Genomic DNA, 19,292 nt, shown 5'->3' with positions numbered 1-19,292 from the left:
CAACTGCCATCCCCTCCCCACCCCCCACCCCCAGCAGATGCCCTGTCCTTGGCATCCCTCCTCTTCCATTTATTCCACATCCATCTCCAAATTCACCTTCTCTTGGTCACTTTTGGTAGTGCCATCTTGCTCTTTGGAGCCTGGATGACTTTCAGTTATCTTAGAGTCAATTCAAGCCCAAGAGTCTCACGAGGGTGCCTACAGTGACCTCATCTCCCCTTCTCATCTGTCGTCTTCCCTCAGTCCCCACAGGCACACCCCCTTGGGTATGGACTCAGCCCATCCCACCTTTGTGCTTTTCCAGGCAGCGCCCGGCCTGTGCCGGCTATGGGGGAGGACAACTCAGCAGCCCTGCAGGCAAGTCCAGGACACAGCCCAGAGGCGGCACTGCTGATGGAAAATCCAGAAGTTTTTTTATGCATACATGTATTCATTCCTCCATTCAACAATTTATTTTAATTGAATACCAGGTGCTGGGAACAAAACAAATAATCAGACACAAGTCTGCCCTCACATTTCAGTGGAGCGGAGAGACTCAGAAACAAAGAATGACAGGTTGGAGGGATTGGTCTATGTGGTAGCATCACAGTGTCGCTGGGAGTGTGTAGAAGGGAACTGAGGCGGATGAGCAGGAGGATGGGGGTTCAGGTGGAGGGGACAGAGCATGTAAAAACTGAGAGGCGAGAGTGAGCTGGTGCTTTCCCAGAAACACACATAAAGCACTGTGACCAGAACAGTCTGGGTGTGGAGAGAAACAGCAAAAACCTGACTCATTCTGACAGCCTCGCAGGCCACCATCCCAGCTCACACTCAAGTGGAGTAACAGAGACTTCATGGCCAATAATTACAGAGGTGTGGGCATGGCTGAAAGGAGCCTGTAAGGGTTGAGGACACACCCTGGGGCCGGCATGCATAGAGAGGAAGAGATGTTACCACTTCTGGCTGAAGGGGCAAGAGGAGGAAACAGTTATTAAAACCCCAAGAAGGCTGGGAGACTTCCCTGGTGGTCCAGTGGTTTAGACTCTGCGTTTCCCCTGCAATGGGTACGGGTTAGATCCTTGGTTGGGGAACTAAGATCCCACATGCCGTGTGGCATGGCCAAAACGAACAAACAAAGAAAAAAAACAAACAAAAAACTCCAAGAAAGCTATAGCTATGAGCCTAGGAGTTGGAGGCTTTGGGGGGACTTCCCTCGCGGTTCAGTGGTTAAGACTTCAGGGGGTGTGGGTTTGATCGCTGGTCAGAGAGCTAAGATTCCACATGCCTCGCGGCCAAAAAACAAAACATAAAACAGAAGCAATATTGTAACTAATTCAATGAAGACTTAAAAAAAAGAAGTTGGGGACTTTGGTAAAAGAATACAGTCACTGCCAATGCCCAGCCTGGCAGGGAGATAAAGAGCAGGTAGAGAAGGCTGGAGAGTTTTCTGAAGGGTAGTAGGAAACAGCCGGTGTGGCAGACATCAATCTCATCTCCCATTTCTACCCTGGCTCTCATTCATCATCTGTATAACAGACAACACACCCCATTCTGCAAAGGATTGGGCCAGTGCACAGCAAAAACACACAATGAAGAAATAAATATAATTCAAAAATAGAATCCAGACCACAGAAAACATAAAGGTCAAGTATGAGAAATGGGAAAAGAGGGCTGGATAATAAAACAAATATGTGGAGATCATATGGACTTACAGAGTCAGTGCTGTTGAGCCAGAAATATGAGTCTGAGCTTCCTGGTGGCCAAATTTTGAAGGAAGATGAGGTCAGTTACATAGTTTTCCTCCTCCAAGAGGTGAAAGCAAAGCAATTATACTCCAATAAAGATATGAGGGGAAAAAAAGAGGTGAAAGCATACCAGTATGTATTGGAACTCAGATTTTTCCTAGATCTTAGCATGAATAGGAGTTTTCTCCATGGGGACAGCGTGATTTAAGCAGACTGTGACCCTAAGAAAATGCCTCCAGCAGCTCCGGTCGATGCCCTACATCTGCGTCGATCACTGGCTGTGTTGAGCTCATTAGTGCTCACGGATGGCGTTCAAGCCCTGTCTCTCACCGGATTTCACGTTCCTCAAGATCAGGGACCACGCTTCGGATGTCTTTGCTACATCCCATTATCGTACTATTTTGAAATTGGATCCAGTGAAAATATTTTGAGTATTAGCTTTTCTTCTGTCATTGCAGAAATAATTTCTTATACACTGTGGAGAATAATTAGACCAAGCACAACTAACTCCCTGATCCTCTGAACGGACTCCCAAGAAGCAGGTGCTCTGGGGTTCAAGGTACAGTGCAGAGTTGGCGTAGGTATTTCTGTAGTGCTGCCGCTCCCGTGGAACCGTGCACCGAGCCGCAAGGAGCAGCAGCGATTCATCCAGTTCTCAACTCAACCTGCATGAGATGTGATTGAGACCAGTGAGGCTTAGCATTTGGGGATCAAAGACCCCTTTAGAAAGATAATAAAAACTAAGGACCCTTTCCCCAGAAAAAGACAAAGGTACACGATTTTGATTTCCGTTTCAGGGAATTCACAGACTTCCTGGAGCTCACCCATGGAGTCCAGTTTAGAATCTCTGGTCTAAACTATGGGCCTCATATTTTGTAGAAGGGATTTTTCTTCTGGACACTCTGCAGCCCTGTGGGTGATAGGGACAAAGTGATAACCAGGTAGCAAGTTCATCCTATAGGGGGCGCGAGGAGGGGGCCGATTATACAATCAGCCTCTTCGTCCCTTCACCACACACAAGTATTCTACCGACAGTACACAATAAATATGACACATGGAATGTTATTCAGCCATAAAAAGGAAGGAAATTCTGACACGCTACAACAGGGATGGACCTTGAAGGCATGCTGCTGAGTGCAATAAGCCAGTCACAAAAGGACAAATACTGTTATGATTCTACTTATGATTCTCTAGGAAGCTAGAGGAGTCAAATTCAAAATGACTGAAAGTAGAATGGTGGTTGCCGGCGCGGCGGGGAGGGACGGGGCAGTTAGGGTTTCAGTTGTGCAAGATGAAAACAGTTCTGGGGAAGAATGGCGGTGACGGTTGCACAACAATGTGAACGTACTTCACGCCACTGAACTGTATGCTTAAAAATGGTTAAGATGGCAAGTTTTATATTGTGGGTATTTTACCACAATTTAAAAAAATTAGGCAAGAGTTTAAAATGCAGGTGCCTGAAAATGGAGTGTGCAGCCCTAGGTGTGTGTGGAGAGGGGAGGTCTGGCCTCACCTGCTAGCTTTGGTGGACCGCGGACCCTGCCGCCACCCCCCACCTCCCCCCCCAAAAAAAGAGTCCCCTGGAGCCAGCTGTCTCTGCTGCCTGGTGGGCTCCCTGAGCTGTGGTGGGTGGGCATGGCATTGAACACCAGCACCAGGAGCACCTTAACTTGCCTTGGGACACTTCTGCTGGAAAGCTGGGACTTGTTGCGAAGTTTTATTTCAGTCCTCTACCTTGTTACTGACGTAGACTTTTCCTATACGAGGATGGCTGTGACCACCTTCTGTTTCCTAGGGCTCTACACGTAATTTCTAAGGGAGAACTGTGGCTGCAAAATGATTCACCATTCAGGAACTCTTCATTTTATAAGACCCATCTTTTTTATAGCAGGAAGTAAATATGCGTTGCTAAGCTACTATGTCCACCCCCCCACAAAAAAAGAATCATATAGTAGATTCCATTGTGCTCTTTGTTTTCTGTGACAGTTGATGATTCCTCTATGTTAATTCAGTCCTTTTGTTCTTGACCTCTTTTACCTAAAGCTAATTAGAGTTTGGCCCTAGTGTACTTATGGTAAACAGAAAAAAAAAAAAGGCCTAAATCACAATTTCCCATGAGAAAACAGTGGGTTTCTTTAAACTTTCTCAAAGAAATTTAAAAAGTAATTATTGGCACCTATTTTCAGTTTTGCAACGATCTGTCTGTCATCTCTCTGTCTCTCTCTCTCTCTCATCTATCTCTATCAATCTATGGTTCAAAGAGCTTGCACACATCAGACAATCATATTATTGCAAAGGAAAGAAATACAGACTGCACAGGTAAGTCTTAGGAGTTTCAAGTACCTCTTTTGAGCCCCTGGAGATGGGGCATCAGTGCTCTACCTCCAAGAAGGATGAGGCAGGTAGAGATCATTTTAAGATGCAGCTTAAGAAATTTGGATCAAAGGAAAGGAAAAACTGCATGTCAGTTATTCCATTTCCCCAGGATGGAGATCTCAAACTAAAAATGGATATCATTGCCCATATCAGACGCCCTGACCCTCAAGGCCACAGGAGCATCCTGATGTAATGGAATCATTCCTTCTGGGTATTTAATTTACATGAGCTCAAATACATATACATGTGAGTGAGGGGGGAACCGTTTATACAGAGTTGACAACGAGGCCTTCCATTCCACCCCAGGTCCCACAGGAAGACAGGATGGGGACACAGGAATTTGCTGTTTCGCAACTGGGCTTTCTTACATGCTCTCTGTGTAAACATCTCCTCCTGCTGAGTGTGATTCTAGCAGTTTTTCTTCCCATACAGCATGGCTCCCACACATAAGCCATCACCTGCATCTGAAGCCAGTGGTCAGTTTCAACTCTAGTGCAAGAACCAGCTGTGCTGAGCTTCCAGGAGATGGCATGGCTATCTTCAACATGATTCGGTCTCACTGGGGTCATAAAGATTTGAAAGAGAAAAGTCATCATGTTGTGGCACCAAGTACTGAAATGGTTGTTAAGGAGACAAGTCAAATATGTAGAAGACTTTGGTGAAGACTGAAACAGCATTGGACTTGTATCTGGAGGACCTGGGCTGTGAGCTGTGCCTCTGAATTTCAACACATGTTCTAACTTCCTGCCCTGGAGGTGGTACAGATTTCTGATGAAAAGGAATTTCCAAGAGTAATTTTGACTCTACATGCTTTTCACCAATATACTGCCTTCTGACCTTCATTCTCATGGAAATTATAATGGTTAAGAGCCTGAACTTTGGGGTCAGATGTCAAATTCCCAATCCCAGCTCCACCAATAACTAACATTGATTTGACTAAGCCTCAGTTTCCTCAAACGTAGTACTAGTTCTGACCTAACAGGGTAGTTCTGTGGATTAAGTTAGACAATGCATGTGAAGCACTCAGCACCTGCATTTAATAAGTAATGCAATAGATGTTTACTCTGATTATTCAGGAAGCAAAAGCAATCCAATGCATTGGCTGTGTGCCACTGATTTGTGGGAAGAACAAAGGACTGGTTCTGTGCTCTGGATCCAAAGCAATGAGAAAGTTTCAAAAACATATTTGTTTTTTACTCTTTAGTCTGCTATATTCTCTATGTCTAACTTCGAAATGATTAAAACGTACATGTTTCCTATGCAACTGTTCACCCAATGGATTCGGTGAAGATTTGTTGAGCACCTACTATGTGCCAAGCTAAGGGCTGGTGATACAGAGGGAAGGCAGTCTAAACAGGGGGAGGAGACAGACACATGAGCTGGGAGTGATGAGCCAGCGTAGAGAATGGAGTGATGGGGGCACCCAAATGGACTGAGGTGCAGAAAGTGGCGAATGGATTAAGGATGGTTTTGGGGATAAGAAAGGCATAAAGGTAAGAAACAGCAGGGAACGTTGGGGCAGCCACAAGGAAGTCAGTTTGCCAGAGTGGAAATCTGTGCAAATCTGGGAAGGGTGGGCAGAGGCTGCTCCTGGAGACTTTCCTGCTCCACCAGGGCTTTTAACCTTCACCCTGAAAGCTGTGGGGGAGCTGTTGGTTGACTATATATTCTCATCAAGATGGATCATTCTCTGTGGAGGACAGATGGGAGGGGGACACCTGAGGTGAGGGTCTGTGGATGGAACTACGGCAGCCATAGGAGTGAGGGCTGGTGAGGGGATGTGGGCGGTTCCCCTGGGGAAGAAGAGCGGCAGGGTCACGGAGAAGCAGACAGTAGGTGAATGAAGGAGGACTTGTGATGGCTGGGGTGCAAAGTGAGAAGGGAGGAGTCGGGGCGGATTCCCTGGTGTCTAGTTTAGACAGCTGAGAAGATGGTAGTGCCACTGACAGATATTTTTAAAATAAAAGAGGAAGAACATGTTTTAGGGGGGGAAGATGATTTTGCTCCTTTTGAGAGAACTTCCTAGACCTTACAGTCTAGGAACATGATGATTTAAAAGTGCTTTTCTTTCATTACATCTGGAATTCAGTAATCAAAACCATTATTTGTAATAACAAAATCTTCAGAAAGCATGCCTAAACAGGAAGTTGCATAGTCATATATTCTTAGCCAGAACCAAGCAATATCCAAGCTCAAATGACCTTCATGCTCTAAGATTGGCGGGGGAGAATCTTTAAAAAAAAATGGAGAGGGGCTGGATAAAGGAAAACCAAATATAGTAATACTAGTTAAAAAAAAAAATCTAAAAACCCTGACTGCAGATATTTTCCACCTTTTCTCTGACATTTAATTAATTGCATTTCAATCTCTCTTTTCTTCCCATTATCCTGTGATTAAGATTCTAGACTAAGTGAACAGCAAAAAGTGAAGTCGATGGAAGAAGGAGGAATAGAGCTTGAATCAACTATAAATTGACAGTTCACCCACTTACGTCTGGTAGAGGTTGGAGCACCAAGTAGGCAAGGCTGGGAGAAGGAAAGAAAGAATCTGAGGATATAGCCACAGATGAGCGAATCTGTGGACTCAAACCCTTGTGCTTCTTTGCGTGGGTGAGCTGCATAGACTGCCTACGTGTTTTTCGAATTTCATTGCTTTTAGATTTAGTCATCTGATTTTGGGGGTGGGTTCAGAATAGTAGTGAGAGACGGTTTCTCCCCCAGATCTGGTTAAATAAAAAACTGAAACTGCGATGGAGACGACGCATTCACGTTCCTTTGTTGGACACGGGTCTTCTAGCAGCGCCAGACTGGCACACAAAGGGCTTCTTAGAGTTATCATTTGGCAAAGTGCCCGGGGAGAGGGCTGACGTCAGCGGGGAGAGGGCCGTGGGTGGGTGTCCCCCAGACAACTTCCTATCCTTCCTCTCCCTGCCAGAGCCTGTAATCCCTGCCCAGGCAATTCCAGCTCTGGAATTTCTTAAGCAACCAGAGCAGATCCTGCCAGCATGAGGGGTTGCCACCTTTTATAAATTGTATTCCGGGCCAGCCGCTCATGCCTTTTTCTCACGACTCAGGATCACCGCCTCATCTGTGGCTTTGATTTCTGCCTCCTCCTGCTCCTCGTAACCCTCGTGGCTCTCTGTGTAGTTAGCGCCGAGCGTATGCTACGGTGTTTTCTAATTAGCTACTCTGCGACGTGGAGCACTTTCTTAGTTAAGTGCTGTCACATCTCCAGGGGTTTCTCAGATCTGGGTCTTACTGCTCAATGATGCGGGAAGGTTTTTGTGACCAGGAAGAAATCTATCTGCTGCTTCCTGTATAAGCATCCTTGCCTCCTCCCTCTCCCTGCCTGCCAGCCACACATACAGCAGGTGTTCCACAAATGCTGTGGACGGTGAAGCCGTGTCTCCAATATGAATATCTCCTAGTTAAAAAAAAAAAAAGTCATATGTCAAAGCACTGAACGTACAGTATCTACGAGAAATGAAAACAAGCCCCTCCCCCTCAAAGGAGGCCCTCTTGGTGCTCAGGGAAAGGATATAGCACTGACTCTTGCTAAGTCCTTGCAACGTGCCATGCACCGTCCTGGGCGCTTTACGTGTATCATCACATGCAATCCTCTCAATAGTCTTCTGCTTATTATTATCTTCATTTTACAAAGGAGGAAACGGAGGCACAGAAAGGTTAAATTACTTGCCCAAGATTGGAATCGGATTTCAAATTCAGGCAGTTTGACTCCAGAATCACTGTTACTTCTAAACTACATCGTTCTTTGTGTCCCATTTAAATGTTTCCGCTGACGAGGTCATTCTCCTATCATTTCTTCTAGAATATTTATAGTTTTATTGTACATTTAGATCGACAGCCATCAAGAATAGATTTTTGTGTCTGGCGTGGGGTCAAAACGGATTTTCCCCTTTTGGATCCCTGACTGATAGCACACTATTTACTGAAGAAGATCCATCGTTTTCCTACCCTGTGGTAATGTTACCTTTGTCATAAGTCACGTGACCTTACACACGTGAGTCAGGTTTTAGGTTATTCTGTTCTATTGCTCTGTTTATCTTTGTGCTGAAATTACATTATCTTAATTACTATAGCTTAATATTTCTTGATATTTAGAAGTCATCCAATACTTCCCTTCATTTTCAAGATTGTCTTCACTACTCTTGACCCCTTGTATTTCCATAAAAATTTTAGAATCATTTTTGACATTTTACACACACACATACACACACACACACAGGGATTTTGATTGGACTTTATACCGAATTGGGGAAGAGTTAACATCTTCACTACATTGGGTCTGTGTACATGGTATATTATATCCCTCTGTTTATTTAGGTTTTCTTTAATTTCTCACAGTAGTGTTATGTAGTTTGTGTGTGTGTGTGTGTGCCTGTGAGTGTGTGTGTATGTGTGTGTGTTTGTAGAGGTCTTGTTTATATTTTGCTAGATTTACTTCCAGATATTTGGTTTTTGGAATGATTTGTAAATATTATCATCTAAAATTTTTCATTTTCTAATCGTTTGTTGTGGTATATAGGATTTTTGTATATTGATCTTGTAAGTAGAGACGTTGCTTTTCACTTATTAATTCTAATTGTGGAGTGTTTCGATTTCCTATATTTGTAATCATGTTAACTACAGACAATAACCATTTTATTCTTTTTTCCCATTTCTAAAACTTTAATTCTTTTTCTTGATTTATAGACAATCCAGAACAATGTTGATTAAAAGCAGTGCTAGTGGGCATTCTTATTTCATTCCCAATCTTAGGGGAAACTTTTAATATTTTGCTATTAAGTATTACATTTGCTGTAGCTTTTTTAAAAAGATAGGATTTTTAAAGATATTTAGTTAAGTAAGATCCCTCTATCCCTAGTAAGCTAAGACATAAAATTTTTCACAAATGGGTATTTAATTTTATTGAATGGTGTTTCTACATCTGTTGAAATGATCATGGTGTTTCTTCTTCATTCTGTTAATTGGTGAATTATGTTGATTGAATTTTCTGTATTACTTTAAAAATTTCTGGTAATATACACTTAACACAAGATTGACTAATTTAACCATTTTTAGGTGTATAATTCAGTGATGTTAAGTAGCTTCCCAATGTTGTGCAGCCACCACCACTATTCAATTCCAGAACATTTTCATTATCTCAGACAAAAACTCAGTGCCCATTAAATAATAAATTCCCATCCCCCTTTCACCTCAGCCCCTGCTAACCTCTATTTTACTTTCTGTCCCTATGAGTGTGATTATTCTAGTCTTTTAATATAAATGAAATTATCCAACATTTGTCTTTTTGTCTGGCTTATTTCACTTAGCATAATATCCTCAAGGTTATCTATGTTGTAACGTGTGTCAGAATTTCATTCCTTTTCATAGCTGAATAATATTCCATTGTATGTATATACTACATTTCATTTATCCATTCATCTGTTGATGGACTTTTGGGTTGTTTATATCTTTTGACTATTGCAAATAATGCTACTATAAACATGGGTGGACAGGATCTGTTCGAATCAATTCTTTGGTGTTTATACCTAGAAGTAGAATTGCTGGATTCTGTGGTAATTCTGTGTTTAATTTTCTGAGGAACTGTCAAACTGTTTTCTACAGTGGCTGTACCATTTTACATTCCCACCAGCAATGCACAGGAGTTCCAATTTCTCCACATCCTTGTCAATACTTATTATTTTTTATTTTTGTTTTTAATAAGCCATCTTAATTAGGGTGAGAAGTGATATCTCATGGCTTTGATTTGCATTTCCCTGATGACTAATGATGTTGAGCATTTTTTTCGTGTGCTTATTGGCTATTTGTACATTTCCCTTGGAGAAATGCCTAAGTCCTTTGTCCATTTTTGAATTGGGGTGTTTGTTTTCTTGCTGAATTGTAGGCATTTTTTATATATTCTGGATATTAACCTTTTATCAGATAGATGATTTGCAAACATTTTCTCTTATTCTGTGGATTGTTTTCTCATTTTCTTGATAGTGTCCTTCAGTGCACAAAAGTTTTAAAATTTGATGAAGTACAAATTATCTATTTTTTCTTTTTTTTAGAATTGAAGTATAATCGGCATACAACATTATTTTAGTTTCAAGTGTATACCATAATGACTTGACATTTGTATACATTGTAAAACCCCTAAAACCCTGACACAGACTGTGTCCTCCTTCTCGTTCCCAGCCCTCCAGGACCTTCAGAACGAAGCCCAGCTCCTCAGCCTACCATTTCAGGCGTGACTGCTCACTTTCCATTCCTTCAGACACAAGATTTCCTGAATCTTCCCGGCTCACTTCCACCTCCAAGCCTTTAACACACAGTGGTCCTCCCCACACTCCATCACACTGGCTGTCAGAATAGGAAACCCAGCCAGAGCACCTCACAGGCCTGGACATAGGGGTCTGGGCTGCAGAGAGGTGAGCGGGTGACCCTAACTGTAGCTTTAGGATTTGAGTGGGGTCAGGGCGGGCAAAGGCTGGCTGCCACCATCAGAGTCCATGGGCAGGGCAGGGCCAGTTGACAGTCCCTATTCAGGCCCTGGTGTGGGTCAGCCAGCCGCTCAGACCTGCCTGTGTGCAGGACAGTGATTCCTGTGGGGCCTCACCAGACCTGTCACCTCGGGCCCCATCCAGCCACCTGGGGCTGGTGATATCTTGCTGTCATTTAAAGTCTATAGACTCTGTAGTGGTTTCCTTTTTCATTCCATTCTTGATCTTGGCAACTTTTGTATTCTTTTTTCTTGATTATTATTTTTTTATTATTACTATTATTTATTTATTTATTTATTTATTTTATTGGCTGTGCTGGGTCTCCGTTGCTGCACACGGGTGTTCGCTAGTTGCGGCGAGCAAGGGCTACTCTTCGTTGTGGTGCACAGGCTTCTCACTGTGGTGGCTTCTCTTGTTGCAGAGCACGGGCTCTAGGCGCGTGGGCTTCAGTAGTTGCGGCACATGGGCTCAATAGTTGTGGCTCACGGGCTCTAAAGCACAGGCTCAATAGTTGTGGTGCATAGGTTTAGTTGCTCCGCAGCATGTGGTATCTTCTTGGGGCAGGGATCAAACCCATGTCCCCTGCATTGGCAGGCAGATTCTTACCCACAGCGCCACCTAGGAAGTTTCTGTCTTGATTATTCTTGCTAGATGTTTATTCTTATTATCTTTTTAAAGAGCCAACTTGATTGATTTTCTTTCTTGTACATTTATTTTCTTTTAATTTTTTAAACACTTAGAAAATTTTTAGATTTTATTTGTTTTTGGCTGCATTGGGTCTTCGTTGCTGCGGGTGGGCTTTCTCTAGTTGCAGCGAGTGGGGGCCACTCTTAGTTGCAGTGTGCAGGCTTCTCATTGCAGTGGCTTCTCTTGTGTAGCACAGGCTCTAGGCATGCAGGCTTCAGTAGTTGCAGCATTTGGGCTCTAGAGCACAGGCTCAGTAGTTGTGGTGCACAGGCTTAAGTTGCTCTGTGGCATGTGGGGTCTTCCTGGACCAGGGATTGAACCCGTGTCCCCTGCGTTGGCAGGCAGATTCTTAACCACTGCACCACCAGGAAAGTCCATTTGTTTTCTGTTTCATTAATTCACATTGTTATTTTTATCGTTTCTCACATGTTTGGAATCAATGTGCCATTTTTGTACTAATTGCTTGAAATGGATACATAAATAATTGATTTTCTGCCTTTTCCTTTGCCTAGTAGATGCACATAACACAACACATTTTCCTTTAGGCATAATTTTAGCCACATTCTGCAGGTTAATGTCATATTTTCATTATAGTATAGTTGAAAATATTTTCTAATTTTTATTGTGATTTATTCTTTGACTCGGTGAATTTTTTAAAATATTAATTTATTTTAAAAGGTGAATTTCTTAATTTCCAAACTTTCGGGCATTTCACTGTGGTCAGCAGATATACTCTGAATGATTTTAATAATGTGAAATTCCTAGAGAATTTATTTATGGACAGCATGAGGCCAGGTTTATAGATGTTCCATGTATGCTTGAAATGAATGACCACTTTTTTATGGTTGGATGGAGTATCCTATGTATGTTAAATAAATCAAATTTGTTAATTTTATTATTCACAGCTCCTGTATCCTTACTGATTTATTAATTTTTTTGCCTAGTTTTTCTTTCATATGCTAAAAGAGATTTGTTTAAATTTCCTACTGTCATTGTATATTTTTCCTTTAGTTTTTCAATTTATGAAACTATATTATTTAGAATTATCATATTTCCCTGATGAACTTAGGTTTTTATCATTATGAGTATCTTTTATCTTTAGTGGTGTTTCTTGTCTTAAGGTTTACTTTGTTTGATATTAATGTCGTCATGATACTTTTTTGTTTATCTTTTTCCATGTTTTACTTTCAGTCTTTCTGTGATTGAGGACTTTCAATCATGTCCTCGTATTAGGGCATGTATCTTGTAAGCTGCATAGTTGTTTTGGTTCTGTTGTTCTTGTGGTTGTTATACAGATTGAAGATATTTGTCTTTTAATTGGAGCTTTTCTTCTGTTTATATTTAATGTAATTACTGAGATAATTTGGTTTATATCTGTCTTTTTAACATTTGCTTTCTTTATGTTCACCTGCCTTATGGTTCCTTTTCTCTCCTTTCTGTCTTATTTTCTTTTAATCAAGTGTTTTTTATTATTCCACTTTTCCTTTCAGTAGCTTGTTTGTTATATATCCTTTAACTGTTCTTTTAGTTGTTACCTTAGAGATTACAACATCATTCCTTGACTTATGGGCATCTAATCTGATTTATACACATACCATTTCATGTTAAAGCTTCATAAAGAATAATTTAACCTATCTCCTCTTCTTGTCTCTTTTTGTTATTTTTTAAATTAATTAATTTTTAAAAGATTTATTTATTTATTTATTTATTTTTGGCTGCATTGGGTCTTCGTTGCTGCACATGGGCTTTCTCTAGTTGCAGCTAGCGGGGGCTACTCTTCATTGTGGTGTGCGGGCTCCTCATCGAGGTGGCTTCTCTTGTTGCAGAGCACGGGCTCTAGGCACATGGGCTTCAGTAGTTGTGGCACGTGAGCTCAACAGTTGTCGCTCACAGGCTCCAGAGTGCGGGCTCAATAGTTGTGGTGCACTGGCTTAGTTGCTACGCAGCATATGGGATCTTCCTGGAGCAGGGATTGAACCCATGTCCCCTGCATTGGCAGGTAGATTCTTAGCCACTGCACCACCAGGGAAGCCCTAATTTATTTTTTGGCTGCTTTGGGTCTTCGTTGCTGTGCACAGGCTTTCTAATAGTTGCCTATTAGAATAGGCAGTTCAAGTAGGGCTGTCCTAGACTGAGCTGCAGTCTGTAAGTCTTGCTTGTGTTTGGTTTGTTCCTCATCCTCATTTCTATGGCGTGAATGTCCAGATGGTCCAGCTAAGACCTGGAGTAGTTATGAGAGCAGCCTCTTCCTGGAAGGTCTTAAACTCCAATTTTTTTTCCTTAAATCTTCATCACAGTGAGACTACCACCTCCTTCCCTGTGTAGCTTAAGAATTTGGAAAGTGCCTCAAATGTAATTGTCAAATGTTGGGCTGACTTCCTCATGAATGGAATTAGTGTCCTTATAAAAGAGGCCCCAGAGGGATCCCTCTACTCTTCTGTCATATGAGGTGACAGTGAGAAGACGAGGAAGTAGGCTCTCACCAGACACCAAACCTGCTGGTGCCGTGATCTTGGACTTCCCAGCCTCCAGAACTGTGAGAAACAACTGCTGTTTATAAGCCACCCAGTCTATGGTATTCTGTTACAGCAGCCCTAATGGTCTAAGACAGGGGAGATTTTTTAAAAAATTGATAAGTAATAGACATGTAACATTATATTAATTTCAGGTGTACAACATAGTGATTTGATATGTGTATATATTGTGACATGATTTTCACAACTAGTCTAGTTAACATCCATCACCATGCCTAGTTACAAGGTTTTTTCCTTGTGATGAGAATTTTTTATTTACTTTCTTAGAAAATTTCAAATATATAATGCAGCATTATTAACTGTAGTTCCCATGCTGTACATTGCATCCCATGACATTTTAAAAATGGAAGTCTGTACTTTTTATATATCCCCCCAATTTTAATTTTTGCCTTTCCAATCCTGTGGGATTGCTGAAAGATCTGTTGATGTCCTGTTTCTTAGCAGCTGTCTTTTTTCTAGTTTTCCAACTTCTTCTACCATTGCACCAAGAATCAACAAATGTCATGGAGGGAAAACAGCTGCATGCAAGATGTTGGGGTTACCTCAGAGATCTTCTCTTCATTCTAGAGTCTTGATTTCTCATGTCCTGGCTGTCCAAGCAGCTCTTTCATGACCTCAAACAGTTATTCCTTTGTATTATATTCAGCTTTCTAGTGTTTTCTCTGGGAGTACTAGTCTGCTAAAACCTACTACATTATAGCTGGAAAGTTAAGTTATCAGAAGCGATCATTCAACTTCAAATACTATGGACTTCGGTATTAGTTCTCCAGCAGAAAAAAAGAGCCAGTATGGATACATAAGAGGAGATCTATTATGGGAATTGGCTAATGCAATTATGGAGGCTGAGATATGCCACCATATGGTGTCAGAAGCTGGAGAACCAGGAAAGCTGGTGGTGTAAGTCCCAGGATGAGGCTGAAGGCCTGAGAATGGGAGGGTGGAGGCTGGGGATTGGGGGAGGGGAGGGCTAGTGTAAATCCCAGGGAGCAAGGCTAAGGCCAGAAGCGCCGAGGTCCGAAGACAGGAGAAAATGGATGTCCCACGTCCAGTTCAAGAAGAGAAAGAGACAGTTTCCCCCTTTTTCTGCCTCGTTTGTGCTATTCAGATCCTCCACGGATTGGATGATGCCCAGCCACATTCCTGAGGGTAGATCTTCTCTACTCAGTCTGCTGATTCAAATGCTAATCTCTTCTCTCAGACACACCCAGAAATAATGTCTTCCCAGCTCTCTGGCAACCCTCAGCCCAGTCACATGGACATGTAAAATTCACCATTACAGCTTCTAAAGACTTTTGATACATATCATCAAGTTGCTCCCCAGAGGGCTATTCTAATCACATTTCTGTCTAACATGTAGTCTGTAATTATCGTGTACACACCTCTAAGTTGTGCATGGAATATCTGCTGTCCAGGGGTAAGCAGATGGGTAGAAGAGACTGTAGCTCTGCTCCCCAGCTTACTCACAGCACAAGGCCTGACTTATAAGAAGATAGTAGAATGAAAACAGTATAGTTTCCTCCCTCTTCAGTTGTGCAGTCCTGAGTGGATTAATTTGATTCTGTGAGTTTTCATTTTGCTATCTTAAAAAGGTGTAAATCTTCCAGTGTTGCTTACATGATTAGTTGAGCTAAAGTGTGTAAAGCTCCAGGCACGTGACATGTGTTCTTCAAATGGGAACTATTTTTGTAAGTAGTGAGTCATAGATATTGGTTGAATGAATAAATTAGTCAATGAGTGAATAAGTTAATGATTTAAGGAGAATAAATCTGCTTGCATCAGGTTTCCATGGGCTGGGAGACAGCGTAAGAAAATTAAGGCATCTGCAGCAGGGGACGGACAGAGCAGACAAACAAACTTTGGGTGTATGCAGTGTCGGTGGTATTTCACAAACTTGCCAAAAGGCAAAAAGGTAATTGCTAGAAAATAGGGAAGCAACTTGTGGTTGTTCTGTGGGCCGTTTGGCATTTCAGGGGACTTCAGAATCATTTGTGCTATTAATTTCACCATCTGGTGAAGGCTGAGGAGGGGAGTCTCTTTTCCCATCACTTCAAATACATGTAAATTTGGCTTGCCATAAAGCAAAGTCAATGATGATAAATTCTTTATAAAAACCATTCTTCACATCACTGGCAAAATCATAGAAACCCAGAATCATAGAACTCTCTAGAATATAAGAGCTGGAGAGACCTCAGAGATCATTGGTCCCATTTTTCATCCTTATTGGAATGACTGCAGCAGAATTCCCAACAGTTGGTCATACACCTGCTGCCCAGCTGCTCTGTATGGTGCCACGATGGCTCTGCTTCATGGAGGGGTGGGGGTGGGGGGTGGGTGGAGGCTGTTCCAGCTTGGCCCGCCAGGCATGAAGTTCTTCTAGGAATTGAGCTGAAATCGGCTTCTTGATAAAGCCCTTCCATAGATCTGGTGTTGGTTGGGCCTCTAAGGTCCCATGGAATAATTCTAATCCTTTTTCCTAAAATGTCTTTTTCAACCATCTGAAGATAGCCCTACATGGAAAAAGCACCGGGTGGAGATCAGAAGACATGAATTGTAAACCAAGTTCTATCACTAGCAATGTGACATTGTAGATACTCATTTTATAGAATAGGGGCCCGAGGCTTTAAAAGTTGGGCAAATTGCTCAAGGTCACACAACTATTAAGTGGTGAACTTGGACTGTGAGTCCAGCTTTGCTGATGCTGAAGCTCAAGTTCTTGTCCATTATGTTAGAGGGCATCTGTGTGCTACTGTTGGTTTGTACTGAGCTTGTGGTCAATTAAACTCTAGTCTTTTCTCCCATGAGTTTTGGTCAAGTCACATTTTCTCCATTTGGAACTTGTCTGACTATCTATCTATCTATCTACAATCATCTGTCTATCAATCAATCACATATTATCTATCTATCTACCTGACTGTCATCTTGCTGTCATCTACCCATCTATTTATTTTTACTTACACATATAACTATACTTATCTTTCTTAAAACTAAACCTGAGGGGTGACCATCATTTCAGTCTATCAGAATGATTATTGGTTTTTATTGTATAACATCTCCCTTTGAACTTTGAGTTAACCACAAAACTGACAATTTTCAAAGCTGAAAAAAGAAAGACATTGCTAAAAATTTTAGTGGAATTATATTAGGCAGGGTCGCATGACCGACTACTGGCAACCAGTTGTGAACATATTCAACTGTCCAATTATTTTAATCACGTATTTTCAATTTGACCACAATGACATCCCAACAGACTTAACCTCATTTCCTAGTGGGTATGTTTGATGGTTTGGCATCCTGACCTTCATGAACCCTTGTTGGCTCCACGTGGTCACAGCATTCTTTTCTAAGTGGTTCACAAGCCATCTAGTTAGTAACTTTATTCTAGAATTTTGCCAAGCTTTGACATCAAGAATTTGCTTTGACCAAACTGTAATTCCCAGAATCTAGGCTTTCTCAAATTTCACAATCAAAAACTATTTTCCAATCTTCTGGCACCTCTTTGTTCTTCATGTTTTCTTCACCCCCAAAGATTGCCAACAGTGGTTGCATAATCACATCTTTAGGTCTCTCAGTACTTTGGGTTATGATCTGTCCATGCTGGAAGGTGTGATCTCACTTGAATCAGGAGATAGCGGAAAGGGAAGCATACTAGAGTGTAGACCTCATTCTTGTCTTGCTGCATCACTTGCTGGTTATGTGACTTGCAGTAAATGACTTAGTCTATGTAGCCTCTGTTTCCTCCTCTGTAAATGGGGATAAAACCTCACAGGGGCTTGAAAGGAGTGAATGAGTTAACAGCTGGGAGAGTGTCTAGAGTAGCATAAGCTTCAACAATCTGAATTTCCTTTAGTGCCTTATCTATCTTGGAGTTCAATTTGTTCTTTACATTTTAAAATGTCCTTTAGGATTTGAAAACAATTCTTCTTGCTGGAGAAGACAAAGGGAACCAGAAGTCTTTGTGGATGAGGCTGGTGCAGAGCACCAGACTGGGAGGAACACGTGTCACTTATCTTGAGGGTGTTGCATTAACTTGCTGTGTGACCTTGAGCAATGCATGGAATCGCTCTGGGTTTTATTTTCATCTGTAAAATGAGGAGGAAGGCAGGGTAGTTTCTTAGTTCTTGTTCTTATTTCTACACCCTCTGAGTGTAATTCTGTCTTTTGCCATGCCGTTGGACTTTAGAACCTTCTTCCTGTAGAGGGGTCTATTCTTTAGCCCGTTCTTGATCTACTTTGTCAATAAATCTCAGATATTTAAAAATCCCCAGCAGACCCCTTGCCACAGCAAACATCTCTGAGCTGAACCTCTGTCATCTATGGGTTGACATGGGCTATTAGCCCAAATGAGCCCAGATTAGGATAACAAACCTGCATGCTGTCCCCAGCTCAGCTTATTATCCACAGTTTTGGATTACCTGGGACTCGATTCTATCACTAGCCTAATGATTGAGAATTGATGGCATAATAATACTATGTCAACATATAGAGATGTTATGGAAATAATGGAAATAATTATGTAGTACTTTGTGAACTAAAGTGTTTTTTGATACATGAGGATGGATTTCAGATGTGAAATATAGCAATTACTCTTCATCCTAGAATGCTGGAAGAAGCCTTTGGATCTACACAGGAAGTCACTATTCATCAGTTGTGATTAATTTGGAAGAAAATCACATTCCTTGTCTCTAAAATATTAATAATAAGAATTTTGTTTTTATTGTGCTTATTTTCTACTCTGGGGACATTATCCAAAATCTACAGAAAGTGTCTTCTGATCTTAAGATAATTAAATACATAGATATCTTTGCTCTTCTTTTCAGGGCAGATTTTACTAGAATAATTTTATTCATTCATTGGCATCATGTATACATTAATTTATTGAAGAAATATCTCAAACACTTATTGTAAGGGAGGGTGGGGGGGAATCGAGGGGGGGGCATCAAGGAAGGGAGGGAATATGGGGATATGTGTATAAAAACAGTTGATTGAACCTGGTGTACCCCCCAAAAAAAATAAAATAAAATAATAAAAAAAAAAAAAAAAAAAAAAAAAAAAAACAAACACTTATTGTATGCCATGCCACACTTGGGCTCATAAAAGAACTGAGGAGGCCATCCCTGCTTTTACAGAGGTCTTCATCGGTTAGGGGAGACATGACAAGGCTGACGGAAGAGCGGAGTAGGGTCCTTAGAAAGTGGGTTCTGGATCCTAGACCTTTCAGGAGCTTTCTCAGGAGATTGCTCTTCTATTAATCCTTCCCTCTGCATTTGTAACCTCTTGGCTTTATCACCCAAACACTCTTTGTGGCTTCTATCTTAAAAATAAACAGCAAACCTCTACTAACTCACCATGTCTCTCCAGGATTACCCTGCTTTTCCTTTTTTTTTGGCCATGCCACAGCTTGTGGGATTTTAGTTCCCTGACCAGGGATGAACCATGGCCTTTGGCAGTGGGAGTGCAGAGCCTTGA

Source organism: Hippopotamus amphibius, chromosome 11 (assembly GCF_030028045.1).
Source record: "Hippopotamus amphibius kiboko isolate mHipAmp2 chromosome 11, mHipAmp2.hap2, whole genome shotgun sequence".
Taxonomy (NCBI): domain Eukaryota; kingdom Metazoa; phylum Chordata; class Mammalia; order Artiodactyla; family Hippopotamidae; genus Hippopotamus; species Hippopotamus amphibius.
The sequence above is the reverse complement of the archived record's forward strand: the minus strand, read 5'-3'. Positions refer to the sequence as shown.